Raw genomic sequence first — 18,405 nt, 5'->3', positions numbered from 1 at the left:
GAACTCCTTGGTGTTTTCCTTTCATATTGGAACCATTATCATAACCTTGACCTCTAATATTTTCGATACTAAGATCAAGTGATTTTAACACATTTTATAATTCGTTAAAAAGTCTTAAACCAGATGTATCATCTACTTTTAGAAACTCTAAAAAGTACTCCTCTATTTTCACTTTATTACCTGACATATTAACACATCGTACTATAAAAGTCATTTGTTCTTGATGACTTATATCTAGGGTACAATCAAGAATTATTGAAAAATATTTTGTTTCTTTAATTTTATTAATGATAACACTTTTAACATTATTAGCTAAAGTAAAAATCAACTCATTCTGAATTTTATGACCTAGGTAATGATAATGAATTTCATTACTTTGAATACGTCTAATATGATCTTGCATCACATAATCAAATTCAGCAATCATTTCAATTAATCCCAAAAAATTTTCATTATTGTCTTGATAAAGTTTTTCATTAGATCATCGAAAAGCCAAACGTTTAGAAATGCATTTTACAGTTGCTATTATTCTTGTTATAACTTGTCTCCAACGCTCTTTTTCTTTGAAAATTTCTCGTTGTAAGTCTTTATTAATTGTTAGATTTTTATCTAATCACATTTTTAATTCATTCCAAGTGTTCATATTAGTTATATATTCAATAGTATTTTCATGTTCTTTAAGTCATTCACTAAGATGTTTCCAATCTCTAAATCCATCCTTTGCTAATGAACTTCTATTGTTTTCAGATTTAAACAACTTGCAACAAAAGCAATAGACTTTATCGACATATTTACTGTAAACCAACCACTTTCGGTCTCTTATTTCTCCATTACTTAAATGTCTAGAATAATGAGCACAAGAAAAATGCCTAGAAGTATCATCTAAAGGATATACAATATTCATTTCTCTTATAGGCCCTTTTTCAACTAAAATATCACGTGCATTATTATCAAAATTATTCCAATTTCTTGGATCATATATATCAAGTGAAGAAATAAATTGTTCATCAATGTCAATATTCTCATTATCTACCCTATTTATAACATTTTCATGCTCACTCAAATTTTCCCTTTCTTCATTAACATCGTGAATCTCATTACACTCATCTACATCATTCACAATCATAATTGAATTTTGTGCATTTTCATGAGAATTTTTAATAAAGAATGTATTAATAACACCTCTTTGTGATTTAGTCAATTGTTCTAATTTTTTTCTTTTTTTCCTTTTCTCACATCCAGAAAGATATTTTTTAGGCAACATATTATAATGTACAAAACCACAACAATTACAAAAAAACCAAATAATTCAAATTATTTCACTAGTAAAAGAATAATAGCACTTGGAATATGATAGTTTTCAATATTAATGGAAATGTCCTAGGTCGTTAAGTTAAGTATCTCATCAGACAACACCTGTTAAAAGAAAATTAAATCATTATCAAATTAAAACTAATTAGTAAAATTATGGTACTTAAAGAAACAAAAATACTAACTATAACAACACAAGTAGATTTTTTTCATGACTATTTCGTCGAAGCATATTGATGATAGTAGTACATTATTTCAAGTTTCAAGTTCAGTAACACCAAATGATTCAATGAATACACTACAGCATCTTTATCTGAAATATTTTCACAGATACCGTAGCAATATTCACAATGCTCTACTGCAGCAAGTTGTATATAAGACCTAAAATCTTATAATAAGATTTAAGTTAGTTGTATATAAAGAAATAGCTTATAGTTCAGTATACAAATTATAATTCACTATGTTCATACTACTACAGATTTTATCATTTTAATGAATTATAAGTTATTTCTGCAGCAAGTAATTCAATAATCATTAGAACTTTAGAAGTAGAAATAAAGTCAATTAAATCATGCTTGAGAATGAGACCTTGAGTAAAGAAAAACAACACCTTGAGAGTTGAGAAGCTCACTATTCACAATTAAATCGTTAGCTTAGCTGCATACAACCAAGAGCAATTCTTCAATTTTTTCACAACAATAAATCGACAACCAAAGCTCACAATTCACAATGAACATTCTAATTCAATGGGCTGTTGTATTTATCATCTCTGTGGATACAAAAATAACATAAAAAAAAATCTTGAGAAGTGACATAGATGTGAAAGAAGAAGAAGAGATGCGACAGATGGTCGTTGAAGACAAGCCATGAGCAAAAGAAGAAGAAGAGATACGATAGGGACAAAAAATTTCAAATAGAAAAGGAGGAAAAGACATATCTTTGAGAGTTTGAGTCCTCTTTCTCGTAGGCGTGCAGGCAGCAGGCGGCGTCGGCGCCGTAGCAAGTATTTCATTGTACAGGTAACAGGTGCTGAGGTGCAGGCAGCGGCAGAACTCAAAAGCAAAGCCCTAAATCTAATATTCATTCTTTCATTACAAATTTACACCTATTAATTATTAAACATAATATTTTAAAAAAAAATTTGGGGCCCTTTAAAAATCTGGGCCCAGGGCCATCGCCCAGGATGACCCTCCTCCAGGGCCGGGCCTGTAATTCTAGCTGGTCAGATTCTGGCCAACAAGATTTACCCTAGTAGTATTTAGGTTTAGAAGCATGTGGCTATATAAATAGTGCAAGTAACGGTAAAAAGAGGTATGTCAATAAATCCTAAATTTCTATTATCTTCTATATTTTTGTGTTTCTGTCTTAGAGCTCTGATCCGGTAATGATGGGTCCCACCAGATAAATAGGTCAAAGTCAAAAAAAGACGGGTTGATGTAGATGATAAAGTCAAGTGGGGTAGTCAAGTCGATCGAATCGGCCTAGTATGACCAAGCAAACCGAGTACTGCCGAGCGGATGGTGTTAGCTCAGGAGACAAGTACATTAGGCTTCCCTCGGTCGGATAAAATTACCTTCCGACAACAAAGAGAGCTAAGCAGCAGGTGGTTTCGTCGATCGGACTTCGCGTCCAATCAGAGGTGATAACTGACAAGGGCCAGGAAGCAAGGAAAGAGACAGGCCAGCAAACCCTAAGGATGCCAAGCGAAGATAGTCCAGCCGAGCGGACTCCGGCCGGTTGCGCATGACCCCACCAGATATCTTGTCATATCATTTTAGGAGTTTGTGTCGCTGACAACAAGACATGTTCAGCAGGCAATCGTACTTTCGAACCTTCCAGACTATCACTTTAGAGAACTGTATGGTTGCTTAAGGAAAGGTGTCAGAGACATTTTTTTAGCTTGTCTTTTCCTAGGACAATTAAGAAAATGTGTATATGCTTTGGGATACGTGCACAAACACTACAGTGACGCTATAAAAGAGGGTTCCCATATGTAAGGAGAGGTTTACACAACTTCATTTATGCACACTTACGTTATAGTCCCTGGTGTTTTACACATCGCCGGAAACTAACTTGAGTGTCGGAGGGTTAACGCCGGGAACCCCTTCTTGGCTCGGAACTGACGTTCCCTATTTTGCAGATCACGAAAAGTCTTCATCGGCTCAAAGAGAGCGCCACATTCCCAGTCCACCGTCTTTGCCGATTTTGGACTGGATCATATTGGCACCGTTTGTGGGAACTTCACTTGCATCCAAAATGTTGGCCTAGGTAGGCCGGAGTGAGGGGAGGTGAACTGACTGTTTAAGAAAAATCTTCCTCGGCTTTATACTCAAATTAGTAGTGCAAAAAATAGATTAAATAAACAACAACAAAAAATGAGGCCAAAAGAGTTATTTGGTTACAACCGGAAAGGTTGTTAATCCAAGACAAGTAAACGAACTAAAGATCTCCTTCTTTGAAGGCGGAGAAGCCTCTTACACTCGTTGGAAGCTCATAAAGTAGCAAGAAAATCAATACAGAAGTTGTTACATATTTCCTAGGTCCAGGGGTCTTTTTATTGCTCTTGTAGAATCTTATCCATAGTTTGAAGGTGCCTTCAATAGAGGTTCAAGGTGCCTTCAAGGGATAAAATTTTATCTACCGAGGATAAAACATTATCCTCGACAACGTTCAAATCAACCAAATTGAAGGCGCCTTCAATCAAGGTTGAAGGCGCCTTCCATGTGGATTGAAGGCGCCTTCCCACTAACAGGGGCAGAGGCACCTTTAAGTCCAATGAAGGCGCCTCCAGCAGCTCCTTTTTGGCTCTTCTGCTGCTACGTTTGCTAGGGTGATTTCGGTCAACCGGAATAGATCTCACCCGAACTCATTTTCCGACCTTCTCCTTGAGCAGAGTTCATCCCCGGCTTCTAGTCCCTCAGATCGTCGAGTGCGTCCTTCTCGTTCGTCAGTATACTCTTCCGAAGAACCTCGACCCTCGGATGCACCAAGCCCATCGGCTCTCTCCCATGTCATCCTTCTCGCTAACTGTATCTTCCGCTCGACTTCCTTTGTTCCTAAGCTCCTGTACACTTAGACATAAGGATTAAACACTAACAGAACCTAACCTGACTTGGTCGATCACATCAAAACTACAACAGAGTACCAACAATCTCTCCCTTTTTGATGTGATCAAATCCAAGTTAAGTTAGGGTAAACCAAAAATAAAAAACAATTATAAAAATATTTTGCAAGTAAAAAAAAATTTTACAAGTACAAAAATTAAAATTTATTATACTACTATTCCCCTAGACTTAATCTCTTACTACTCCCCCTTTAGATCGTATTAAAAATGAGGTACTTTTAAAAGTCTAAGAGTAAAAATGAAAAAAAAAATAACTATTTTAAAAAGATAAGAATTAATTAAAAAAATATATTTAATTAATTTTTTAACCGTAAATTAAGGTATTTTTATAACTTCTAAATGTTAACAGTTAGTCAATTAAATACTTATTTCAATAATTAGCTTTCAGGTTGTGGCGAGGTACTAGGCCTTCTTGGATATTGAAATAACAACCACTTTCTAGACAAAGTCTCTTAAAGTAATTTAATATTTAATTTACTCTAAAAGTCATTATTACAAACATTCAATCCAAATATGATTTTGGAACTCAATATATGTTCCTTCCTACTAAGTTAATTAAAAGTTTCTTAGGTATGTATTTATGTGAAATTTTCCTAATCTGGCTTTTATGATATTTAAGGTACCAATTCAATCCACTATATTTTCTAATATATGAATATTTGAGCATGCACAAATTTTCAAATTTTCTATTTCATTTTCAAGCTTTCATTTTCATTTTTTATTTTATCAAATTCTTCTAATCGACAAAATTTAGTTAGAGTTGATTTCAATTCTTTAATTTCTTTTTCTAATTTACAATAATTATTTGTTAATAGTTTTATAAACTGAAATAACTTGTCAAGAGGAAGAGATCATACCTGACTTACCTTGTCGATCTCATGATCCGAAGCTCCCCCTAAAGTATTGTTTTCTTCCGATGTCACTCCCCTTCATCGAAGCTTTCGATGTTCATTTCGGACGAGCTTGCTTCGTCTCCTTCTTCTTGGTGACTTGCCACTAGCACAAGTCCGACGATGGCTTCAATTTTCGATTTGGACAATATTTCGTCTCACATCGCCATCATATTCTTGTACTTATTCACTTGGGTCGGTTTCTTGTTCTTGCTCTTGTCCTTGTCTTTCAAGTTAGGGCAGTTATCTTTCACATGCCCTTCTTCATTGCAGTGGTAGCATCTTATCCTTCTTTTTCTACCCTGCACTTGATTAAATCTTTTAGTCTTAAATAACTTTTAAAATTTATGTACCATCAGTGTTGTTTCATTATCATCGAAAGAATATTCTGAATCTTGTTCGTCCACCTTTGCTTTTAAGACAATGTTATGCTCCTTTTTTGGACCTGCACATCTCGTTTCATAGACTTCAAAAGTTGAACATAATCTTCTAAAATAGTTGAATCTAGATCTTTAAATATATAATAAGCATCTACTAATGATACTCATTCAGCATTTCTAGGAAATGTGTTAAGAACGTACCTTAGCGAATCTCGATTACTTACCTTTTCTCCAAGATTCATGAGTCCAGTGATGAGCTCCTTGATCTTGGAGTGAATGTGTGCAATGGTTTTGCCTTCTTCCAGTTTGATGTTGCTAATCTGGTTTCTGATTAGATCCCGTCTCACGAGTTTCGCCTCCGAGGTTCCTTCGTTTAGTTTCAGGAATTTCTCCCAGAGCTCTTTTACATACTCGTAGGCTTCGATTCGATTGACTTCTTGTGGCGATAAGATGCTTAGCAGATGGAACTGTAACGACCCGACCCCTCGGCCCCTTGGGCGGCCCAACTAGCGGCCCATTTGGCGGCCCCTTGTCGGTCCCTTGGGCAGCCCAACTGGCGATCCCTTATGTCGTCGATCGACGACCCTTGACCGTGCCGTTACTCACTAAGTCTTCCCATCCCTGGCCAGTGGATTTTTGTAAAACACTAAATTGTCACGCCCCGGGGAAGTCTCTGTCCGAAGAAATTTCGGCAACACCTCCCCTGTACGGGTGACAATCTGAAGCATTTCTACAGACATAATATACATCAGCCACAGGCGGCTGGAATATACACACAACCACGCAATTATATGTAAAACAACCCACTCGGCTATACCAAAACCAAAACAATAAATCGAAAAATGACAAACCAAATACAAACCAAAACACAAAATTGCTAGCCGGCTAGGCTTACACAACCAACAACCAATACAAAATACCACCTAACAACATCAACACTCCAGAAGCAAAGTCGGAGTACAGAACTAAACACACCGGTACATAAAACAAATAAAACTTAACGGAAACTAGTCTTCTGATGTGACGTGGGAATCAACAGCTAGGATACTCCCAAGCGACCATAACAATCTGGTACCTGAAAATTATAGTGTCAGCGGGGTGAGTTCAACAACTCAGCGAATACCAATGGGCATGCCTAGTAAGATATATCTAACAGTAATAAACATGGAATATAGCTTCCTAATCATATATAGGAAAAATGCAAAACTGAAAGGTAACTGAGGAAGCTGTACTCACCAGGAACTCCTATCTAGAACAAAAGGGTCGTCAAACCGAGAGTGTCATAAATCCTGTATACATGTCAAACATATGCATCCAACCAAATGCAGCAAGCACAAGCAATAAATGCATCAATACGTATGATGTCAATGTCATGTCCTGGTCACCCCTACTCTCCAGTCAGCCATCTCACACACAATGGTGAGACCGAGTGGGTAGGGCTGTGACAACCGTGCACTCTACCGTCACTGCTCCTGATGAGTGACCGAGTGGATGGGATGCTGTCGAAGTACACCTATCCTCCTACCCCAAATCATAAATGGGGGAGCTCAATGCTCTCATCTCCCGGTACACGATGACGGGGAGGGATCCCTATCCTGCTACAACGCTACGTCACACTAACCCATGAGTGGACCAACAGAGCCCTTGATAGAGCACCTGCTGCAACACACCCTGCCTGAATATACCACTAACCCATGAGTGGTCGTGTGTGCAGATACATGTAACTGGCGATGTGCTCACAATAATGGAGCTGACAATCACTCAGCATGCAATCATGATGCATGGCACTAAGCATGGCAATATCCTGAACCAAATCCATATATATACACAAAAATGTATAACCTGGTACCAGTCAGTCAAATCCACAGATCTAGGGTATACAGGTCCTCGATGGTATAACAACCTAGGTTCTGAACATATCCACCTCCATAAAATATGTACCAACAATATACATGGATCAAAGCAAAAGGGTCTAGGTACACAGATCAGACATGATATAAAAATATAGGTACACATGCCAGATCATAAAAATCCAGAATCTAGTCCTAAACTCAGTAAAGCATGGTATGTCACTTACTCTAGGAACTAAGGTACTCATGGCAATAATCACGAGGTATAAACATAGATACATAACAAGAGACAAAACAGAACATGCTATGGGTATCAAACCGTGACATACCAAAGCTAAACATGATCATTGCTTGTAACTATAAAATACTATGCATATCCAATTGACAATATCATAAAAGATAAGTCAAGAGGTACCCGCCTCCAATCGAAAAGTCCAATCTGGTCCAAATACGATGTCGAGATACTCGTCATGCGTCAAAGTCCTGTAGTAAATGGTACAGTTTAGCTAAGTTTAATTATAAACAAATAGCTAAACAAATTCCTAATCCACCGACCATCTAGGGTTAGCTTCATTAACCCTAATTATTCACAATCCAATCATACCTACTTCAACACATAAATCTAATCAATCTACACATGATTCATTATCTAACTACAACATGTAGCCAAATTCCTACAACATACCTCAAACTCACAGCCGCTGCGGAAACAAAGTGTTGTTAGATGGAATTTTGCCGAAACCAAGAAAACCACAGCAAGTCCTCCTTATTCCCCTTACCTCCTCTTCTCACAGCAAGGGTATTGCTGGTAATTATGAATGGAAAAATCACAGCTGCTGTGGAAAAATAATGACAGTACCACAGTGATCAATCCCACAATACAACACAAACATTCTAATCAAGAATAGTAGATCATCATAAAGGGAAACGATTCATCAAATTCCTTGAGTCTACAGAATTCCCAACCAAAAACTGAACCTCACCATGGATTGATCAAGGGCAGTGGCAGGTTTGGTGGCTGGCACAGAGGTGACTGCCGAAAATAGAGGGAAGAAGCAAGCTCGCTCGGCAGTGGCAGCAAGAGGAAGAACTAGGGCTTGGATTCCACACTAGGGCACACTCAAGAGGAGTGTGCTGGATTTATGTCAACGTTAGGGCACGGTGAAGTCGGTTGTCGGCGCTAGGGCTGAAGAGGAGCAGCGGTGAACACAACTAGGGCAGCAGAGGAAGACGATCAGTGCCGGTGCGGCTAGGAGCTCCCTTCCAGCGATGATTGGCCCAGCAAAGTTAGGGTAGCGCTGTTAGATGAAGAGGTGAAGACGACCGGCGGAGGAGGCAGTCGGCGGCGCGCTCTTGTGCGACTCGGGTGGCTGGCGACTAGGGCACAGAAGCAAGGGAAGAGGATCGGCTCGACGCCGACACCTAGGGCAAAATCGGTGAGGAAGAAGATGAGAAGAGGGGAGAAGTGGGGATCGGCTTATCGCGAGGTCGGCAGCGATTAGGGCACGTGGGGAAGAAGGAAATGATAGAAAATGAAGAAATAGAAAATAAAAAGAAAAGAAAAGAAAATGAAGAAAATCAACATTTCCTCGCTAAAACGGGGTAGCCTAAACAAGCTTTCTGGGGCTCCATTTTATCCCTATAAACTCGTCCATATGAGCTCCAAAAAAATTCCAAAAAATTTCAAAAAAATTTCGGAAAAATTCCCTTATCATTATTCACCATTTTTTGGTATTTTACAAGAACTCTGCTTTGTCATTTACCACGAAATCAGTCCAGTGGTATTTTTCTTTACCTTCAGGTACTACAAAACCAAATTCCATTATTAAAAGCAAATCAAAATCAGTTTTGAAAAATACCTCTATCTTTTTCTTCCAATTGGTGAAATCCCCCTCGAACTTCGATGGGTAAATGCTTGATCCGACCATTTCATATGCTTCATTCGAAGGTTAGTCCTCCTAAAGCAAACCTTGCTCTGATACCAATTGTTGGCTCAAGTAGGCCGGAGGGAGGGGAGGTGAACTGGCTGTTTAAGAAAAACCTTCCTCGACTTCTAACTCAGATTAGTAGTGCATAAAAAAATAGAATAAATAAACAACAACAAAAATGAGGCCAAAAGAGTTACTTGATTACAACCGAGGAGGTTGTTAATCTAAGGCAAGTAAACCCACTAAAGATCTCCTTCTTTGAAGGCGGAGAAGCCTCTTACACTCATTGGAAGCTCAGAAAGTAGCTAGGAAACCTGTAGAATCTTATCCATAGTTTGAAGATGCCTTCAATAGAGGTTCAAGGTGTTGGAACGCATTGACCAGCTAGAAGGGAAGGTTGAATAGCCCTGCACAAATTAAAACACAACCCTTCTCGAACTTTTAAAAGAACACTTGCATATAATTAAATAAAGAAAGCAATAAACTAAAAGAAGAGGCTCACAGACTTGACTTGGTTAGAACCGAGGAGGTTGTTAATCCAAGGAATGAATTGCACAATAAAAAGATCTCCTTCGGACGGAGAAGCCTCTTGCAGCAGTGAAAGCGTAAAAAAAAAGAGAAGTTAAACTAGAAATGGAAGCTCATAAGTGTTGTATTGTTAATTCTTGTTCTCATTAAAAGATTCTGGAGCAATGCTGTATTTATAATCTTGGTCAGGGCGCCTGGAGGGTTCTAGGCGTTTGGGAGGGGGATTAAATTTTATCCCCTTTGCAACGGATCATGGTCAAATGCGATTCGGTCAAAATCAGGTTCTGAGCGCCCGGAATCACTCCGAGCGTCCGGACCACTAAAGTCAACTTAGTTGACTTTTGGTTTGGGCCCTCTACTCTAGTGTTGTTCGCCTCGGTCTGGGTCTTCCACTCTGGCTTCGCTCGCTTGGGTGACTTCAGCCAACTGAAATAAGGCTCACCTGAACCCAATTTAGGCCTTCTCGAGCAACCTTCCGCTCTGGCTTCTTGTCCCTCAGAAATGCCACGCGCTTCCTTCTCGTCCGCCCGCGTACTCTTCCGCAACGCCTCATCCCTCGGATACACCGAATCCGTCGACTCTCTCTCATGCCTTCTTTCTCGCTAGCTGCATCTTTTGCTCGACTCCTTGTCCTCCTAAGCTCCTACACACTTAGACACAAGGTTAAAACATCACGGGACCTAACTTAAATTGTTGATCACATCAAAACAACATTGGGGTTCCAACATAAGGCGCCTTCAAGGGATAGAACTTTATCTGCCGAGGATAAAATTGTTGGGTCGTGTTGGCCGGCTAGAAGGGGATTGAATAGTCTGCCCAAATAAAAACAAACTACCCTTCATGGACTTTCAAAGAAACACTTGCATAAATTAAATAAAGAATTTGAAAAGTAGAGGCACCAGAATTTTGACTTGGTTACAACCGGTGAAGTTGTTAATCCAAGGAATGAACCACACTAGTATCTCCTTCAGGCAGAGAAGCCTCTTACAGCAATGACGTACAAAAAATAGAAGCTAAACTCTAAAAGTGGAAGCGTACAAGTGTTGCTTTGCTAATTGCTTGAATGAATGAAAAGCTTCTAGACCAAGGCTATATTTATAGTCTTGGTCAAGGCACCTGGAGGGTTCCAGGCGCCTGGGAAGGGGATACAACTTTATCCCTTTCGCATAGATCGCATTTGACCGTGATCTAGATGAAATCTCGATCTGGGCGCTCGAAAGGGTTCCAGACCCTCTACTCCGATTCAGCTCGCCTCGGTCCAGGTCTTCCGCTCCCGCTCCGCTTGTTTGGGTGATCTTGACCATCTGGAATAGGGTTCACCCGAACCTAACTTCCGGCCTTCTCGAGCAACCTTCCGCTCCGGCTTCTCATCCATCGGAAACGCCGCGCGCCTCCTTCTCATCCGCCTGCGTACTTTTCTGCAGCACCTCATCCTTCGGACGCACTGAGCCCGTCGGCTCCCTCCCGTGCCGTTCTTCTCGCTAGATGTGTCTTTTGCTCAACTCCTTATGCTCCTAAGCTCTTGCACACTTAGACACAAGATTAAAACACCACAGGACCTACCTTAACTTGTTAATCACATCAAAACAATCTTATGGTTCCAACAAAAATATTATCCTCGGCAACGTTCAAATCTGTCAAATTGAAAGCGCCTTCAATCAAGGTTGAAGGTGTCTTTCATGTGGGTTGAAGGCGCCTTCCCACTAACAGGTACGGAGGCACCTTTAACTCCAATGAAGGCGTCTCCAGCAGCTCCGCAGCTCCTTTTTGGCTCTTCTGCTACTGTGTTTGCTAGGGTGATTTCGGTCAACCGGAATAGAGCTTACCTGAACTCATTTTCCAGCCTTCTCCTTAAGCAGAGTTCCTCCCCGGCTTCTCGTCCCTCAGACCGCCGAGCGCATCCTTCTCATCCGCCGATATACTCTTCCGCAGAACCTCGTCCCTCGGATGCACCGAGCCCGTCGGCTCTCTCCCGTGTCGTCCTTCTCACTAGTTGTGTCTTCCGCTCGACTTCCGGTGTTCCTAAACTCCTGTACACTTAGACACAAGGGTTAAACACTAACAGAACCTAACCTAACTTGGTCGATCACATCAAAACTACTACAGGGTACCAACAATCTCTCCCTTTTTGATGTGATCAAATCTAAGTTAAATTAGGGTAAATCAAAAATAAAAAACAGTTATAAAAATATTTTGCAAGTAAAAAAAAGTTTACAAATACAAAAATTAAAATTTGTTATACTACTCTCCCCCTAGGCTTAATCTCTTACTACTCCCCCTTTAGATCATATTAAAAATGGGGTACTTTTAAAAGTCTAAGAGTAAAAAAGAAAAAAAAAATCTCACTGTTTTAAAAAGGTAAGAATTAATTAAAAAAACATATTTAATTAATTTTTTAACAGTAAATTAAGGCATTTTTATAACTTTTAAATGATTAATAGTTAGTCAATTAAATATTTATTTCAATAATTGGCTTCCAGGTTGTGGTGAGGTACTAGCCCTTCTTGGATATTGGAATAACAACCACTTTCTAGACAAAACCTCTTAAAGAAATTTAATATTTAATTTACTTTGAAAGTCATTATTAAAAACATTCAATCCAAATATGATTTTGGAACTTAATATATGTTCTTTTCTACTAGGTTAATTAAAAGTTTCATAGGTATGTATTTCTGTGAAATTTTCCTAATCTGGCTCTTATGGTATTTAAGGTACCAATTCAATCTACTATATTTTCTAATATATTAAATATTTGAGCATGCCTAATTTTTCAAATTTCTATTTCATTTTCAAGTTTTCATTTTCGTTTTTTATTTTATCAGATTCATCTAATCGACAAGATTTAGTTAGAGTTGATTTCAATTCTTTAAGTTCTTTTTCGAATTTACAATAATTTTTTGTTAATAGTTTTATAAACTAAAATAATTTGTCAGGAGGAAGAGACCGTACTTGACTTACTTTATCGATCCCGTGATCCGAAGCTCCCCCTGAAGTATTTCTTTCTTCCGATGTCACTCCTCCTTCATCGATGCTTTAGATGCTCATTTCGGACGAGCTTGCTTCGTCTCCTTCTTCTTGGTGACTCGCCACTAGCGCAAGTCCGGCGATGACTTCAATTTTTTATTCGGACAATGTTTCATCTCACGTCACCTTCATATTCTTGTACTTGTTCACTTGGATCGTTTTCTTGTTCTTACTCTTGTCCTTGTCTTTCAAGTTAAGGTAGTTATCTTTCACATGTCCTTCTTCATTGCAGTGGTAGCATCTTATCCTTCTTTTTCTACCCTGCACTTGATTAAATCTTTTAGTCTTAAATAACTTTTTAAATTTAGGTACCATCAGTGTTGTTTCATTATCATCGAGAGAAGATTCTAAATTTTGTTCATCCGTCTTTGCTTTTAAGGCAATGTTATGCTCCTTCTTTGGACCTGCACATCTCATTTCATAGACTTCAAAAGTTGAACATAATTCTTCTAAAATAGTTTAATTTAGATCTTTAGATATATAATAAGCATCTACTAATGATACTCATTCAGTATTTCTATGGAATGCGTTAAGAGTGTACCTTAGCGAATCTCAGTTACTTACCTTTTCTCCAAGATTCGTGAGTCCAGTGATGAACTCCTTGATCTTTGAGTGAAGGTGTGCAATGATTTCGTCTTCTTCCAGTTTAATGTTGCTGATCTGGTTTCTGAGTAGATCCTGTCTCGCGAGTTTCGCCTCCGAGGTTCCTTCGTGTAGTTCCAGGAATTTCTCCCAGAGCTCTTTTGCAGACTCATAGGCTCCGATCCGGTTGACTTCTTGTAGCGATAAGACGCTTAGTAGATAGAACTCTACTTTTCCAATTTCTATGAAATCAGCCTGCTCCTTTTTGGTCTAGTGGTATTTTTCTTTACCTTCGGGTGGTACAAAACCAAATTCCATTATTAAAAGGAAAACAAAATCAGTTTTGAAAAATACTCATCTTCAAACAATGAAGCAGAGTATGAGGCCCTCATAACCGAATTGCAAGCTGCTCGGCACGTAGGAGCCGGCCGGGTCACCCTTTACTCAGATTCTCAACTAGCCGCCCAGCAACTCTCGGGCACTTTTGAGATCAACAATGCTCGGCTCAAGCTCTACGCTCAAGCCTTCGAAAAACTCAAGGCCAACTTCAGAGAGGTTATTATCCAAAAGATACCCCGAGCGGAGAACCAGGCGGCTGATGAACTATCTAAACTTGCAAGTTCAATATCACCGGTCGTCATCTAGTCGCCCATTAAACAAGTATCTTTGGTGGCGCACGTCGACCGGATGGAGGGCCTCGAGTTTCCGAGTGATTGGAGGACTGCCATTGTGGAATTTCTTCGGTCGGGGGCAACACCGTCCGATCGGGAAGCAGCCCAGCTATTAAGGAGGAGAGTCGGTCGGTTTACTCTCATTGGAGACCAACTCTACAAGAAGGTTTTCTCCCGACCACTGTTAAAGTGTGTAAGCTCGGAGGACGCGGCGTACATCCTCCAAGAAGTGCATCAAGGATCGTGTGGAGGGCATCCGGGCGGACGATCGCTGGCCAAGAAGATCCTGCTGGCCGGATACTTCTGGCCAACCTTGCAAGCAGATGTCGCCCGGACCGTCGCGACATGCCTTTCCTGCCAGAAGTATCACAACTTCTCCCACCGACCGGCGGAGGAAATGAAAACATCTACCGTATCCTGTCCGTTCGACCAGTGGGGAATGGATATTGTGGGTCCATTTCCCATGGCGACCGGTCAGCGGAAGTTCCTACTGGTGGCGGTCGACTATTTTTCCAAATGGGTGGAGGTCGAGCCGCTAGCCAAGATCACCGAGCAGATGATCAAAAAATTTATTTGGCAGCATATAATTTGTCGATTCGGCATCCCTCGCCAACTTATTTCTGATAACGGGCGGCAGTTTGCGGGAAAGTTGCTCGAAGAATGGTGCAAAAACTATGGCATTGAGCAGCACTTCACATCCGTGGCGTATCCCCAAAGCAATGGTCAAGCCGAAGTAGCCAACCGGGAAATTCTTCGTATTCTGCGCGCTCGGCTCGACCATTTGGGAGGAAGCTGGGCGGATGAAGTGTCGGGCGACCTATGGGCTATCCGCACGACTCCAAAGGAACGAACGGGCGTCACACCTTTCCATTTAGTGTACGGTGGCGAAGCAGTCATCCCAGTTGAAGTCGGCGTTGAGTCCGTCCGGATCCAGAATTATGATGATGACAACGCCGAGCGGAGGAACTTGGAGTTGGACTTGATCGATGAGGAGCGAGCCAAGGCGTCCGTCCGGCTAATGGCGTACAGGCAAAGAATGAAGCAAAACTACAATCGGCGTGTAATCCCCAGAGCATTTCAGGTCGGAGACCTAGTGTGAAAGAAAGTGAAGCCGGTCGGGGACGTGGGCAAGCTGGAAGCTCCTTGGGCAGGCCCCTTCAAAGTCATCGAAAAGCTCCGCTCGGGCGCCTATTATCTGGAAGATGAAGACGGACGGCAACTAGATCGATCGTGGAGCGCTATCCACCTCCAGCCTTACCGGGCGGGATGAGAGGTGCATCGATGTAACATGCTTTGTACACTTGCTATTCGGTTATATTCTCTTTATGCAGGAACGAAGTGAAAACTAGAATAACATTATTCGCCGAACGGCTAATAGATCGAAGACCCTGGACCGTTCGGCCGGAGGTATATTGTACGAGTCGCACGCTCGATATCGAAGGCCCCAGACCGTTCGGTCGGAGGTATATTACCCGGAAGACCGTCGAGCTCCAACGTTAAATATCGAGAGTCGAGCCGGCGACTATAAGCCCTCCGAGTGGAAGACCGTCGAGCTCCAACGTTAAATATCGAGAGTCGAGTCGGTGACTATAAACCCTCCGAGCGAAAGACCATCGAGCTCCGACGTTAAATATCGAGAGTCGAGCCGGCGACTATAAACCCTCCGAGCAGAAGACCGTCGAGCTCCGACGTTAAATATCGAGAGTCAAGCCGGCGACTATAAACCCTCCGAGCGGAAGACCGTCGAGCTCCGACGTTAAATATCGAGAGTCGAGCCGGCGACTATAAACCCTCCGAGCGGAAGACCGTCGAGCTCCGACGTTAAATATCGAGAGTCGAGCCGGCGACTATAAATCCTCCGACGAGAGTCGAGCCGGCGACTATAAACCCTTCGAGCGGAAGACCGTCGAGCTCCGACGTTAAATATCGAGAGTCGAGCCGGCGACTATAAAGCCCCCGGACGGATAGCTTTTTGCATGGTACGACCCGGTTGTAAGTGTCGACCCATGGTCGGTCCTGCCATTAAGGCAAGAATAAGGCCATCGTACGGCCGAGCGGCTCCCTTATAAAGAATACTTAGCGTGTTCATTTATGGCCGAAACAAAGGTTAAGGATGAATGTTGTTCTAGCAAGCAAATAACAAGCAAAAACAAAGTTCATTATGCCGAACGGCGGCCAGACAAAAGTAGTAATAACAAGAGTGTTGGTCAGGCAACAAATGGCAAACAAGAACGAAGTTCATTACATGAAGAGTTTACGCCAAACGTCGGCCAAACAAAAAATAGCAAAAGACACTTAAAGAAATTTCAAAGACCCCCCTCACTCACAATCATCGAAATTGAAAAGGGTGTCCGGGATTTCGCCCATCAAGATAGCCAGTTCTTCGGGAGGAATGGATAGCTCGGCAGGAATATGGCCCTTCGCCTTCAAATGAGCCACAACAACCTTCATTGCTTCCTCGAAGGTTAGGGCCAGCTTGTTGCTGAACTTATCGCCGAACTCATCCGAGCGAACGAAGGCTTGCCGCGCCGCGGCCAAACGGCTCGGTTCTCCATCCTTATACTCCTTCAAAGCAGTACGGGAGGCTTCTACGGAGTCTTGGAGGCCTTTTAGATCCCTCTCAAACTTGGTGCGCTCAGCCGAGCGGCCATTCCGTTCAGTGGACAAGAGGGCGTCTAAGTCTTTAACGCGTTGATCCAGTCCCCGATTCTCCACTTTCATAATATCCAGGTCTGAGATGGCCTGAAGCTTCCGGTTAGTCGCAAGCTTTATATCGTGGTCGCGCTTCTTGACCACAGCTTCAAGACGAGTCACCTCAGCCGTCAGTTCGGAGGATTTTCGTCGCTCGTACTCCAAAAGCTTTTTAGTTTTCTCCAGCTCGGCGGATGACTGCCCCTGATTTTCCCCCGAAATTTTGAGCTTTTTCACCTCATTTTCCAGCTCAACCAGGCGATTGCTAATGGCAATCTATTCTACCCAGGCCTACGCAGAAGGAAAAATGTCAAGGGATAATTAAAAAGGAACACTAAGAGAGAAAGAACATACCCCGGTGGCCTGCTGCAGATTACTGTCTCCCAACTGACTGGGAGTCATGAGTGCGACACGAATTCGGGCATCCTCCCAAACTTTGGCAAGAGGCCCTGTTAGGGTAATTTGCTGCTCGGGGCTCGTGGGCCGATCGGCCTCCAAAAGTTGCTCCTCGGATGGAAAACGCAGAACGGTCTTGATCACTCGAGGGTCGCTCGGATCGTCCTAGGTCTCAGCTGCCTGGTCAGAAGGTCCCCCAATAGTAGAAAGGTCACCTAAGCGCCTGAGGCGACGGCGGGTTCGGGGGCGAGAATCAGTTGGCTCCCCTTCGGGGAGTGCCTCGGGCAGGCCGAGCTGGGAGGGTGTTCGATCTGAAGAGAGCTCCTCAATGGTTGTCGGAGCTCCTTCTTCTCGCTCGAGAGGAATACCACCCCTTTGGGAAAGCTGCTCACCAGAGGGGACCTATGGTGGCGGTGGGTCCGCCCGGCGTTTCTTCCGGGTCCTTAGGGGGGCGTCCTCAATAGGAAGAATCTCCACCCCGACTGGGGCAGATGAAGTAGCGGCACCCGCGGCTTCGTGTACGGGTGCTCGAGCGACTGATACTTCAGGGGCGGACTGTGTCCCTTCAGCCCCCGAGCTGGCTGGGACAAGCCCCCGCGCGGCAACCTCCTTTTCAGTAGCCGCCTCAATCTCTGCGGCTCTCAACTTCAGGCACTCGGTAGCTTTAGCGCGCCACATGATCTCAACTGCATAAAAGAGAAATAATTCAGTTAGAGCGAAGGAAAAAGATAAAGATTAGTCCTTACCCATGCTGCAAGGAATGCCAGCCCGAATGGGAGATAGGCCAAACAAGTACATTACTCCCTTAAGGAGCAGCTTATCAATGTTGTATCGCTGGCCGACCAGGCGGTTAGCTGCATGGAGGTAGGCTGAATCGCTCTTGTATTTGCCGAGCTCTGGTTGGGTCGACACTGTGGTCTGCCACTTGGTTCAGAAAAGCAGCGGCTCGGGGAAGCGCACATAGAAAAAGTATTCCTTCCAGTGCTTGTTGGAGCTCAGCATATTGCTAAAAAGAACAAAACCAATCCTA

This window comes from Zingiber officinale, chromosome 1A (genome assembly GCF_018446385.1).
Source record: "Zingiber officinale cultivar Zhangliang chromosome 1A, Zo_v1.1, whole genome shotgun sequence".
NCBI classification, from domain to species: Eukaryota; Viridiplantae; Streptophyta; class Magnoliopsida; order Zingiberales; family Zingiberaceae; genus Zingiber; species Zingiber officinale.
This window is presented reverse-complemented; position numbering follows the sequence as displayed.